The sequence below is a fragment of the Phocoena sinus genome, chromosome 16 (genome assembly GCF_008692025.1).
Source record: "Phocoena sinus isolate mPhoSin1 chromosome 16, mPhoSin1.pri, whole genome shotgun sequence".
NCBI classification, from domain to species: Eukaryota; Metazoa; Chordata; class Mammalia; order Artiodactyla; family Phocoenidae; genus Phocoena; species Phocoena sinus.
The window spans coordinates 22,836,332-22,851,007 of record NC_045778.1 but is presented as its reverse complement, the minus strand read 5'-3'; the positions used below and the strand labels follow the sequence as shown (position 1 = coordinate 22,851,007).

The 14,676-nt window shown below is 41.1% G+C and overlaps 1 long non-coding RNA gene across 1 annotated transcript in view; it reads right to left on the bottom strand.

Moving 5' to 3' along the window:
• LOC116741916 overlaps positions 1-14,676 on the bottom strand; it is a 36,261-nt gene that overhangs the window by 17,678 nt on the left and 3,907 nt on the right. Inside the window, exon 2 of the long non-coding RNA XR_004346307.1 lies at positions 2,555-2,702. This is a non-coding gene — a long non-coding RNA (uncharacterized LOC116741916). The remainder of the gene's footprint in view (positions 1-2,554; positions 2,703-14,676) is intronic.

Sequence of the window (14,676 nt, the reverse complement as noted above, 5' to 3'; positions counted from 1 at the left end):
AATGCTGTGCTGGGCACTGAGAACCATGGGGTTTATTCTTAGAGCTGCTGGGCTCTAAGAATGAGGACAGCCTGCTGCTAATTATCTGGATCCTGTGATGTGGGCTTTGGGTGGCTCTCAGCCCCAGCCTGTCCTGCTCAGAGCCCCTTGCTGTCCAGGGAGTGAAGGGGCTGCAATGAACTTGACTTTGCTCTAACCCCAAATCTCCTGAGACCACTTAGGGGCCTTCCTTCCATCCTCCCCATCCTGCACTGGGAACCAAACAGAGCTGTCCTGGCCTCCCTGTCACCCACCTCAGTCCTCATAATCCTCTCCGGGTGGGTCTACTCATGGAAAAGTTCCGGGTCCCTCTGAAATTAGTAAGCTGCTCTGGGGTTCCAAGGAACAACAAAAATGCCTGTCGTGAGTTTATTTCTCTCTTGGTGGAAACGGAAGAAAGAGGTGTACCAGCCACTGGAATACGACATTCAACAAAAACCTTCCTATAATCCTCAAGAGGGCCTTATGCCACAGCAAAGAACGCTTTCAGCGGGACCCTGGATCTGAAGCCCGTGGAGTCTGCTGGCGGCCCACCTCTACAGAGGCTCCTGACTCGGTATCCCCAGATGTCCTCCGCTTGCTGACATGTTGCATGTTACCCACCCTGCGTGGGACAGGAGACAATCACACTCCCCACTCCACCCCCAGAGGCCAGGCCTTGAAGACTCTTGTGGGACCCAGTCACAGGGAAGACAATTCTGTCCCTCACCGCCCACCTCAGACCCACAGGCCTGACCCCAAGGTCCCTCAGGATCTGGTCTATTCTCTTCCTTTTCTCCAAAGGCCCATTTTAAAGTGGATTTTTTGGTTTTTGGTTTTTGTTTTTTTTTGCGGTACGCGGGCCTCTCACTGTTGTGGCCTCTCCCGTTGCGGAGCACGGGCTCCGGACGCACAGGCTCAGCGGCCATGGCTCATGGGCCCAGCCGCTCCGCGGCACGTGGGATCTTCCCGGACCGGGGCACAAACCCATGTCCCCTGCATCGGCAGGCGGACTCTCAACCACTGCGCCACCAGGGAAGCCCAAAAGTGGTTTTTATTTTTAACCAAAGCTCCATCTTTAACCCAAAGATAAATTCTATCTTTTAGCTCTTCCCCAAACCAAATGAAGACAAACAAAAAAATATGCTGGTACACACCGATCAGAACAGCTATCATCAAAAAGTCTACAAATAATAAATGCTGGAGGGGGTGTGGAGAAAAGGGAACCCTCCTACACTGTTGGTGGGACTGTAAATTGGTGCAGCCACTATGGAAGACAGTACAGACATTGTTTAAAAAACTAAAAATGGAGTTACCATATGATCCTGCAACCCCACTCCTGGGCCCATATCCTGAAAAACTGGAAACTCTAATTCAAAGATACGTGTACCTCAATGTTCATTGCAGCACTATTTACGATAGCCAAGACGTGGAAGCAACCTAAGTGTCCATCGACAGAGGAATGGATAAAGAAGATGTGGTACCTATAGGCAATGGAATATTAGCCATAAAAAAGAACACAGTAATGCAGTTTGCAGCAACGTGGATGGACCTAGAGATTATCGTACTAAGTGAAGTCAGACAGAGAAACACAAACATCATATGATATCACTTATATGTGGAATCTAAAAAAAAATGATACAAATGAACTCATTTACAAAACAGAAATGGACTCACACACACATAGAAAATAAAAACTTATGGTTACCAAAGGGGAAAGGGGCAGGGGGGAAGATAAATTAGGAGTTTGGGATTAACACATACACACCGCCATATATAAAACAGATAAACAATAAGGACCTCCTGTATAGCACAGGGAACTAAGTTCAATATCTTGTAATAACCCATAATGTAAAAGAATCTGAAAAAATATACATATGTATAACTAAATCACCTTGCTGTGCACCTGGGACACTGTAAATCAACTATTCGTCCATTTTTAAAATCCGCTGGTCAACCTAAAACAGCATTTTCCCCACTTGTTGACAATAAACTTTCAAATATAGTAGGGTCTACTCTCAGAACTCCATTTGCATTGAGAAGCACAGCCTCTCCGAAAGATAGAATCTCCATATGAACTGGTCTCAGAACTGAGATGACTCATCTCCTGTCTCCACCAGTGCACACCCTCCAGCAGCTGCTTGCCCCTCCCCAGGGGTGGGCGCTCACTACCTCTGAAGGATGCTTATTTCATAACAGGATGATTCTGTTAAGGATGACTCGTTAACAGTTGTTTTCTCACCTTCAGCTCAAGCCTGACCCTCCTCCCTCATGGTCTAGTCTTTTCTCCGGGCACCCAGACACGCTCCTCCCTCAGCATCGCTGGACAGCAGTAAGGACCCCTGAGGTTTGCTCACCGGCCTTTCTTCACGCACAGCATGCTTCCGGTCCCTAGAGCACCTGACCGGCTCTAGCTCCTTGGGCCTCGCAAGAGCCTCGCAACAGTAGGCAGGGCTAGTCTGGGCACGGATGGAGAGGCGGACACTCAGGACACTTTCCCATCACCTCCAGTTCATGCATAAACAAGTGCACCAACCTGGAAGCCAGGCCTCCCCACTCCTCGGTCAGTGCCACGTTCGTCATGTTGGATCACACTCCCAGGAAGCTCTGAGGTCGGATGGTCTGTGTCAGTCCCAGCTCTGCTTCCCGCTGGCTGAGGGACCGCTCAGCCTCACTTTCCTCATCTGCAAAATGAGAAGCAGGACAAGAAAATGCGGGGTAAGAGGGCGAGAGATTGTTCAGGCAAGGATTGCTCTCCTCCTTGGCACTTTACCCCCACTACCGACGTGCAGGACTGGCTGCCGGCAACATTGCAAAGAAGCCATCTGGTGGTTAAGTGCAGGAGTTCTGGACTGAGCCCACCTGGGTTCAAACCCCAGATCTGCTGCCTACTACGTGACCTTGCGTAAGGATTAAATGAGATAATGCACATTAAGTGCTTAACACAGTGTCTGCCCCAATAGATGCTCAAAACAATACTTTTAAATTTGAACTTTAATCCTCCAATATCCACAGTATGCACCCTCCCCTCACTGCCAGCTCCTTTGCTTGCATGATTCTATACCCTCCAGATGCCTAGCTCCTACTTGGCTCCCTTCCCAAGTTGGATGTTTATCCCTTAGTTGATAGGGAGGCACGGAAGGTGGTTGGACAGGGAATGAACCTGTTCTACAGGAGAGGATCTGAGCACATGAGGCTCTGTGCAACAGGCCATGGGTGACATGAGGAGGTCTGACCCTACCGGCTGCAGGTCTAGGAAAGGGTACGCAAACCCAAGAGGTTGAATGAATATACACAGCTGTTGATGGATTGAGGGAAGGGGCTGGAGGGACGAGGAGCAAATAAAGATGATCCCACTGGTTCTTGTCTTGGTAACCGGGAGCAGGTGGGAATCACCCCCTGAAATGGGGAAGAGAAGTTCAGAAGGGAAAGGGAAGAGTTTCTTGGAACAAGGTTTGAGGTTTCTGGAACTCAGCCCATGGAACCCACCCCAGATCCCTGGGCTGGGGAGAAATCCGAGTATCGTCAGCCTCTGGGGTGGCAATGGAAGCCACAGGAGAGGATAAGTTGACTCCAAGGCCAGTGCATGCAGACAGAAGAGAAGCTTGATGGTGGAAATAAAACACTCCTGGTAACTAGAGGTCTTGCCCCTTCAGAATGACCTTCATAAGGTTCTTATGTGTGGCATAAGATAGAGGTATATCAGTGAAATAAAACTGAGGACCCAGAAATAAATGCATGCCTTTTTGGCCACGCTCTGCAGCATGCAGGATCTTAGTTCCCTGATCTGGGATTGAACCCACACCCTCGTCAATGAAAGCCCGGAGTCCTAACCACAGGACTGCCAGGGAATTCCCTAAACACGTGCTTTTATAGCCAATTGATTTTCAACAAGTGTGCCAAGACCATTCAGTGGGGAAAAATTCGTCTTTTCAACAAATGGTCTGGGAATACATACTTGCTATACATACAGGGAAAAATAATGAAGTTGGACCTTCACTTCACATCATATATAAAATTAACTCAAAATGTATCAAAGGATGTGAACTACACTTACTGTGGTAATCATTTCACAACATAGGTAAGTCAAATCATGTGGTACATACACCTTAAACTTACAAGGTATGTCAATTATTTCTCAATAAAGTTGAAAGGAAAAAATAATAGCAAGCAGGAATTCTATTTATTCCACCATTACAACTTCACTCAGACTGTACTCTGTATGCTTTAGGAGTAGATTTTCCATATCCATACTGATGTCTTCTCATGATAATGTTTATCATTGATAGCAGTTGTGTTTTTCTTTCTAATATTGGAGATTTTCTTAGGATATTTTTAAAAAATTAATTTATCACCTGAAAAAAAAAGTGGATCAAAGACCTAAAGCTAAAATCTAATATTACAAAACTCGTAGAAGAAAATTTAGGTATAAATCCTCATGGATTAGGCAATCCTGCCTTGTGTTAGGCTATTGTTTCTTAGATTTGACACCAAAAACATAAGCAACAAAAGAAAAAAATAAACTGAAATTTATCAAAATTAAAAACTTTTGTGCTTCAAAGAACAATATCAAGAAAGTGAAAAAGGGCTTCCCTGGTGGCGCAGTGGCTGAGAGTCCGCCTGCCAATGCAGGGGACACGGGTTCGTGCCCCAGTCCGGGAAGATCCCACATGCCTCAGAGTGGCTGGGCCCGTGAGCCATGGCCGCTGGGCCTGCGCGTCCGGAGCCTGTGTTCCGCAACGGGAGAGGCCACAACAGTGAGAGGCCCGCATACCACAAAAAAAAAAAAAGAAAAGAAAAGAAAGTGAAAAAGACAACCCGCAGAGCAGGGGTAAATTTTTGCAAATCATATATCTGAAAAGGGTCTAATATCCAGCATATATAAAAGAAATTTACAACTCAACAGTAAGACAAGTGACTCAATTTTTAAATGGGCAAAGTATCTGAATAGACATTACTCCACAGAAGATATACAAAATGACCAATAAACACATGAAAAGATGTTCAACATCATTAGTCCTTAGGGAAATGCAAATCAGAACCACAACGAGATGCCACTTCCCACATGCAGATGGCAATTTCTCAAAAAGTTAAACCTAGAGTCACCACGTGACCCAGCAATTCCACTCCTAGGTATATACCTCAAAGAAATGAAAATGTATGTCCGCGCAAAAACTTGTGTATGAATACTCATAGCCCCGTCGTGCATGATAGTCAAAAAGTGGAAACAACCCATCCCCTGATAATTGGTAAACAAAATGTGGTATAACTATACAATGGAATATTATTCAGAGATGAAAAGAATAGAGTACTGATAAATGCTACAACATGGATAAATTTTGAAAGCCTTATGCTAAGTGAAGGCGTCCAGACACACAAGGTCACATATATATATCATATGATTCCATGTATATGCAATTTCCAGAATAGGCAAACCCATAGAGAGAAAAAGTGGATTAGTTGCTGGATATGGGCTTCTTTTGGGGGTAAGGAGAATGTTCTAGAACTGATAGTGGTAATGGTTGCACTACAGTATGCATGTACTTAATGCCACTAAATTTTACACTTTAAAAGGGTGACTTTTATGGTACACAAATCTTAATTTTAAAAAGGAAAAGCGTTTATTTTTAGGTATGGGCTTATTCTGATTTTTTCTTTCTTTCCATGTTAGTTTCGGTAAGCTATGGCTTTAAGAAAATATTGATTTTACCTAAATTGTCAAAATTATTGGCATGAAATTGTCCATAATATCTTATGATCTTTTTAATGTTTGTAGGCTCTGTACTGATATCACCTTTTTCATTCCTGATCTTTTTTTTTTCCCTGATCTTTTTAATTTGTGCCTTCTCTCTCTTTTTCTATATGTCTTGCTAAAGGTTAATAAATTTTATTTGTCATTAAAAAAAAACAACTATGGCTATTGATTTTTCTTTATGGTATATCTGCTTTCTGTTTCATTAATTTCTTCTCTTTATTATTTCCTTCCTACACTGTTCGGATTTAATCTGTTGCCCTTTTTTGCATCTTAAGATAGATACTTTAGTTATTGATAGTAAATCTTTCTCCTTTTCTAATATATGCATTTATGACTATAAATTTCCCTCGAAGCTTGACTTTCGTCACATCCCACATATTTTAGCATTTTATATTTTTATTATCATCCAGTTCAAAGTATTTTCTAATTTACTCTTTGTCTTAGGGTCATATTGAAAGATATTGGCTGATTTCCAAACATCTGGGATTTTCTTTTGTTTTTTGTTCTTGTTATTGATTTCTAGCTAAATCCATTAGATAACAGAGCATTCTCTGTAAACTTTCAATCCATTGAAATTGATTCCACTTTTGAGACTTATTTTATGGCCCAATAGATAAACAATTTAGAGAAATGTTCCATGTGCCCTTAAAAAAAGATGCTCTTTTATATAGAGGCTGGATCTTCTCTTCCATACCTATCATTTTCTCTCATATCTTTTCTCCCCCCATTCTCCAGTTTATTTTTATTTCTTTTTCCTTCTTTTCATCTTCTATTTCTCTTATGATATTATTTATGTTATTTATTCACTCTGGTATTCACTCTAGTTTTCATTTCTAAGACAGTTTTTCTTTTTAGAAAAGAAAAATAGTTTCTCCTTACTAAATTCTACGTGAACTCTTTTCAAGTCTTCCTTTTGTCCAATTATCTCATTTATGAATTTTTTTTTTTTTTTTTTTGCGGTACGCGGGCCTCTCACTGTTGTGGCCTCTCCCGTTGCGGGGCAAAGGCCCCGGACGCGCAGACTCAGCAGCCATGGCTCACGGGCCCAGCCGCTCCGTGGCATGTGGGATCTTCCCGGACCAGGGCACGAACCTGTGTCCCCTGCATCAGCAGGCGGATTCTCAACCACTGCGCCACCAGGGAAGCCCCTCATTTATGAATTTTTATGTTCCTGTGTTATGCTTTAATTTCATACCTTCAGTCATTTTTCAAAAAAATTCTTTTAGCTCATTTTGAAATGTTGAAGTAAAAATGTCATTTGTTTTGTAGGCATGCCTTTCCAGAGAACCTCATTGTCTGAGGACCTGTTTATGCTCATTAGTTCCTTTTCTTATTAGAACCCTGAGTGGGGCTGGGTTCCTTCCCTCAGCTCTTTTCTGTTGCCCGTGTTTAAGTGAGGTAGGTTTCCCTGTACTCCTGAATGGGAAGAATGGGCAGATTTCTTGGCCAAGATTCATGGCTCTAGGGCTCCCCCTTCTGTTGTACTGGAAAATGGCTTTAAGATGTGGCTTCGGAGGAGTTTGAGAACTGCTTCCTGTTACACTCCCCTACTTTCATCTGGATCTTCTCTTTACTTGGTTTCTCACTGTCCTGTCTGGTTTGGATTCCACTCCCAGCCACTTCTCCTCAGTGTAGGGCTTTGTCCTAAAAGGGATATTTGGCTGGCAACTTTCAACGTTTCATGGGGAGATTTCATGTGCTACCGGGAGGATTAATTTACATCATAATTTTAAAGCACTTCTCAGGGTGCCTGGCAGATAGTGTTAAATATGGGATATTTATAATAATTATAATCATTAATACCTACCCATTTTTCCTACATACTAGTCCTACTCATAAACACAAGCTATTTCCTTGATGTGGGTCTCTCTCTTTCCTGCCTCCATGCCATTGCTCCTGCTATCCTGCCCCCTGAAAACCATGTCTGCCACCTACCAATCCGTCAAGAGCGTCTGAGTCCTGTGACATCAGTGGGTTAACTGAACCTAAAACCACCACTCTGGACCACTGAAGCTCCTCATTTCTAAGCCACATATCCCAAACCCCCTTTAAAATTTTATGCCAATGACCTACCTTTTATTTAGATCTTTTACTCTGTGCTAAGCCCTGTACATACATTACCTTTCAATCTCCACAGCAATACTTTGAGTTATAGGCATAGTGGGATAGGTACAATTATTGGCCTTATTTTACATATGAGGACACTGAGGCTTAAAGAGATTAGATACTTATCCAAGGTTGACTGTTAGTTGGCATACAGCAGTGATTTTGACCAGGCAGTCTGGCTCCCAAGACTATAAACTCAGCCACGGTGCTAAAACTTCTCCGGACTGTTGTCCCCATTAAAGATAGAATCCTATCATGTGTGGCTCTGTAATCATCAGCACCTAGCATATAGTAGGTGGTCAGTAAAGACTTCATGGGTGAGTTACAATAGATGAATGTGCACGGTACTTTGTGCTGGTCAAATGCATAAGGCTTCAGGGTTTTAAGACAAAACTTTTCTAGCTGAAAGGCACATGGAAAAGTCTCTGACACTGCTCTATTTCTTCCAAAGAGCCATTAGTCAGACTCTTACTCAGAGCTTCTTTTTTTTTTTTTCCATTCAGCTTTAAGCTCAGTGAGACGTTTAAATTTTCACAAGCCCTTGGCCACTAGTAACCCATTACAAAACTCCCAGACATGACCAAGCATGGCCCTCAAGACATTCACAAAACCCACATCAATTTTCTAAACTCTATAATCTGAGGCCACCACTCTCACAGAGAAATCCCAGACCTACTGTTCTTTAATAGAAATATCAGAAAATTGGGAGCTCACTGATCAGTTAGAAATCCAATTTTTCCAGACGTTGGAATTTCACTTGGATGTGGACTTACTAGGCAGCTGTATGTGAACTGGGCTTCTGAGAAAGACCCAGCCTTGAGCCAGAAAACCTGGGTTTGGTCCCTGCTCTGTCACTTGTTGGCTGTGTAATGCTGGGCAAGTACTTCTTGCTGGGTCTCAGTCTTTCATTAAATAAAATAATTAGGAATAACAACATTCTGCTTATGTCACAACATTGTTAGGGGTACATTCAATAACGTATGTGACAGTCTTTGTAAACTGTAAAGTCCATGCTATACAAAATCAAAAGAGTGAGCCATGGGAGCCAACTGGGAAGGCTGGGCTGCCATGTTTAAACAGCCATGAAGGGACCATTGAAGCAAATGAGTGACCCAGGAAGGCACCTAGTGAAAAGTGAAGAACGGAGCAGAGAAAGAAGAGGAGATGAAAGACTGCAAAGTCTGAAAGAGAAATACAGAAAGGACAGGAGAGAGGGAGGAGCCTGATGTCTTTGTAGTTCCAGCATTCTGAAAGATTCCCACAGTAATATATCCTTACAGCGACCCTCATTATCTCTATTGATAAAAAAAAAAAAGCAGGAGATTCTACTTCTACTACTCATTTCTATGATATACACATTAGCACTCTAGATTCCTGTTTTATTAATAGAGACTTCTCAGTAGATATTAATGTGGTGGGGTGAACCTCAAAGCAAGGGTGTTACAAATGCCCTCTCAGTGCTGTCCAAGTTGGGTTGATTTCACATGAAAATGTCAGCATCCACCATGCTTAGATCTCTTTGTTAAAACAGGAAAAACTTTCCATTACTTTAATGCTGTATGAATTCGCTGGCGGTTGCTATACTTATCAGAGGCTTTTGAATCTTTTGGAATAAAATAGAAAAAATAGAATAAAATAGTCTAGCACATAGTAGGTGCTATTTTATTTGAATAATAGGAATATTTGAATAAATATGAATAAAACATTTATTGAATGAATAATATTTGTGAGATCAAATACTATAGAATAATTATCCTTAAAATCTCCCCTGCTGCAAAACACCTAGAAAGGTCAAATTAAATATAGTGACATGTATCAGAAAACATAGATGAGATTTAAAATAAGTAAGAGAAATCCCAAGGAGCCAAAACCAAAGAAGTAATAACTAGGGAGAAAAGCAGGCAGACCAGCCATGGATGCCCTGAGGGCATGTGCCTCTCCAGGAAAACCAGAGCCCAAGTTGTAATGACCAGAGGAGTAAAAGGCAATCATGTCTTAAGGACGGGGGTGGGGTAGGGGAAATGAAGCTGAGATCATCCCACATAAAACCTAAATAAATGCTCAAAGGGCTAATAATGTCAATGAAAGGGGAGACTAGAAAAAGAAAGTATTTATTGGGAAAGGGAGTCAAGAAAGATATTTGTTTGTCTCACTCTCAAATCTGAGTGGAAGGACAAAATCGCTCCTAAAACATCATAACCACAGACCTACCCCTCCCCCTTCATTTGAGGTTCAAATTTACACCACGTGTATGGGTTAGAATATGCCAAGCCAAAAAATTAATACAAATAGATGGGTTGGTAAAACTGGGAGGTGCCTCATAAAACCAAAGCAAACCTACTTTGGAGGAATTTCTCAACCCAGGCTTTGTGGGATTCCCACAGATAAAGGCAATCAAGCATGAGCTCACAATCTAAACTTACAAACAAAACGCTCAAGGATACAAGCCACTAAGAGGGGAGAGTCAGCTGATATAACAACATAAAGGATTTGATACACCAAGGGTTACAGGTATTGGCATGACTAGACATAAAATTTTAAATGAGTATGTTTGAATGTTTTTAAACTTTTTTAAAGGAATAGAAAACATAATCACAAAAGTTGGAACAGAATGAAACAGAGAGCTTATAAGTAAATAATAAGTCATTGGAAGTAAAAATGAACTAGACAAAAATCTGGAAGTTTGACCACATACTCCGTAGATAAGGCTAAGGAAAACAGGTCCACTCATGCATTGCTGTAGGAGTGAAAACGGATGCCAGCCCTATGGAGGGTATATATATATATGTATATATGTACATATGTATGTATATATATATTCTATATGTATATGTGTAACATATGTGTGTATATATATGTATATGTGTATGCATGTGTGCATGTATACATGTAGTTTATAACAAAATTGAACATATATAAGGTTCTGACCCAGCAATTCAACCTCTGGAAATTTATACACAGATACACCTGCACATATCCAAAATAAGATATGTACAAGGTTATTCACTGCAGCATTGTTTGTAAGAGAAAAAGACTGTAAACAACACAAATGCTCATCAATAGGAGGCTGGTCAAATAAGTTATTGTTCATCCATATAATAAAATACTATGCAAGTGTTTAAAAATAAAAGAATGAGGAAACTATGTGCTGATATGTAAATATCTCCAAACTATACTATTTAATAACAAAATCAAAGTACAAAGCAAGACGTATAACATGCTTCCTTTTGTGTGAGAAAGGGAGAAAATAAGAAAACATTTCTACTAGTATTTGCTTGTATCAGTGTGAAAAAATTCTGAGAAGACACCAAAGAAACTAAAAATAAGAAAAAAGAAAAGGAAAAAAGTGGCACCTGTGGAGGTAAGTTAGAGCGGGGGCAGGTGGGTAAAGGAGCAGGAAGGGGTTTAATCACTATATATCTTTTTATATTGTTTTGATTTTTGAATCTTGGTAAATGTATTACCTAATTTAAAAACTCAATGGATGGATTAAATAGCACATTAGACAAAGCTAAAGCAAGAATCAGTGAACTGAAACAAAGAACTAGAGAAAAATAATGAGAACACAGTACAGAGAGACAAAAAGTAGACAAGAAAGAGTATAACAGACCAGGAAGAGAGAGTGAGAAGGCCTATTATATTGCTAATTGCAAAAGTCAAAAATAGAGAGAATGGGGGCTTCCCTGGTGGCACAGTGGTTGAGAGTCCTCCTGCCGATGCAAGGGACACGGGTTTGTGCCCCAGTCTGGGAAGATCCCACATGCCGCGAAGCGGCTGGGCCCGTGAGCCATGGCCGCTGAGCCTGCGTGTCCGGAGCCTTTGCTCCGCAACGGAAGAGGCCACAACAGTGAGAGACCCGCGTACCGCAAAAAAAAAAAAAAAAAGAGAGAGAGAGAGAATGAGGGAGATGGAATATATGAAGGGATAATGGCCAAGATGTTTTCATCATTTTCCAGAATGATGAAAGATGTGAATCCTCAGGTACAGGAAGAACAAATCCCAAACAAGATCAATTAAAAGCAATTCATATCTGGATACATACTTTGTTGTACAATTTCAGAAAATCAAAAATGAAAAGATCTTAAAAACAGTGCTTCCCCAACCCAAAACCACAAATTCTCAATAAAAGTAATGACAATTAAACAACAGCAACAATGGAAGCCAGAAACAGTGGAGTAACTTCAGAGTGTTGAGAGATGTCAACCAGCAATAACTTCAAAGTGTCAGTCAGCTGAAATTATGATTCAAAAACAAGGGCGCAACAAAGACGTTTCAGGCAAACAGAAACTGAGAGTGTATGCCACCAGAGACACCCACTGATGCCCTTCTAATGCGTGCACCTTAAGAAAAAGGAGAATTATCCCCAAAGGAAGCCCAGAGAATAATGAGAAAAGAAATTGGTAAATGTGTAGGTAAATATAAACAAACTGACGGTATCAAGTAATAGTACCAATGACTAATTTAGTAGAGGAAAAGTAAGCTAGAACTAAAATACCAGAAAAAATAACCCTCAGAAAGAGAAAGGGTGATTTTAGATAACAGCATACTAAGTATCCCTGGAAAGGAGAATAACAGTAAAGAATGTTAGATCTTGAGAAGAATGCGTGTTAGCATTTTTATGGGTAACCACTAGAGAATCAGAAAGATTCTAAGATCTAAGCCATGAGAGGGAAAAGAATGTACTTTTTAAAAAGTTTAGTCAATCTACCATAAAAGAAGGCAGGAAAGGAGTGCAGAAAGGGAAGCAAAGAAGAAGCAGGACAATGAAAAAACAAAACACATGATGGCAGAAATAAACACTAACAGAACAATAATCACAATAAATGTAAATGGACTTAATGCAGTCATGTAGTTACTCAGATTGGATGACAAAACAAAATCTAATTATGTTTAACAGAGACCCACTTAAAACATAAGAACACAAGGAGTTTGAAAGTAAGATAGATCCCCACAGTGAGTACTAATCAAAAGAAAGTCGGTACCGTTAAAAATGATTAAGATAGTAAATTTTATGTTATGTGTAATCTACCACAGTCTAAAATAGCAATAGTAAAAAAAAAAGTTGGGATAGCTCTATTAATATGAGACAAAATTGATACTGTGGCTAAAAACATTACTAGGAATTAAAAGGGTCACTACACAAACAGTTCAATTCACCAAGAAGGCAAAATGATACTACACTTGTTTCATAAAACAGCCTCAAAACCTAAAGCAGGGCTTCCCTGGTGGCGCAGTGATTGAGAGTCTGCCTGCTAATGCAGGGGACATGGGTTCGTGCCCCGGTCCGGGAGGATCCCAAGTGCCGCGGAGCGGCTGGGCCCGTGAGCCATGGCTGCTGAGCCTGTGCGTCTGGAGAGACCACAGCAGTAAGAGGCCCGCGTACCGCAAAAAAAAAAAAAAAAAAAAAACCTAAAGCAAAAGTTGACAGAACTCTAGCTGCAGGGAGAAATCTACAGATGTTGAATGTCTTCACAGTGGGAGATTTTAATGATTCTCTCAGTAATTAATATATCGACAAACCATAGATTTGAACATAGAACCCTGCAACCAAAAATTAGCAAATAGGTATTCTTCTCAAATACATAGGAACGTTTACAAAAACTTAACATTTAGTAGACCACAGAGAAAATTTCAACAACCATCAAAGAATGGCTGTCATATAGGCAACATGTTCTGACTACAATGCAACTATGTTAGAAATCAATAACCGAAAGATAGCATTTAAAACTCCATTTTCGGACTTCCCTGGTGGTGCAATGGTTAAGAATCTGCCTGCCAATGCAGGGGACACGGGTTCGAGCCCTGGTCTGGGATGATCCCACGTGCCGCAGAGCAAATAAGCCCGTGCGCTACAACTACTGAAGCCTGTGCACCAGGAGCCCATGCTCTGCAACAAGAGAAGCCACCACAATGAGAAGCCCGCGCACTGCAAAGAAGAGTAGCCCCTGCTCACTGCAACCAGAAAGCCCACGTGCAGCAACAAAGACCCAACACAGCCAAAATTAAATAAATAAATAAAACTCCATTTTCTTCAAAATGTAAAAAGCACACTTAAAACAATAACTCAAGGGCTTCCCTGGTGGCGCAGTGGTTGAGAGTCCGCCTGCCGATGCAGGGGATGCGGGTTCGTGCCCCGGTCCGGGAAGATCCCACATGCCGCGGAGCAGCTGGGCCCGTGAGCCATGGCCGCTGAGCCTGCGCGTCCGGAGCCTGTGCTCCGCAACGGGAGAGGCCACAACAGTGAGAGGCCCGCGTACTGCAAAAAAAAAAACAAAACTCACAGGTCAAAGAAAAATCATAAGGAAATTTAGAAAATATGAAGAAACTAGGCAATAATGAAAATACTTCATACCAAAACTTTAGAGATACAGTTAGAAAGATTGTTAGAGAAATGGAGAAGCTTAAATGCTTACATTAAAAAAGAAGAAAGTCTAATCCAGTAATTCCACTTCTGGGTATTTGTCCAAAGAAAACAAAAACACTAACTTGAAAAGGTATCTGCACCCCCATGTTCATTGCAGCATTATTTACAAGAGCCAAGATACAGAAACAACCTAAGTGTCCATTGATGGATGAATGGATAAAGAAAATTAAGAAAATTATAGATAGATGATAGATATACAAACATATATATTTATCATGATTATTCAGCCATAAAGAAGAAGGAAATCTTGCCATTTGCAACAGCACGGATGGACCTTAAGGATGTTATGGTAAGTGAAATAAGTCAGACAGAGAAAGACAAATACCATACGATCTTATTTATATATGGACTCTTCTCGTTAAAAGCCAAACTC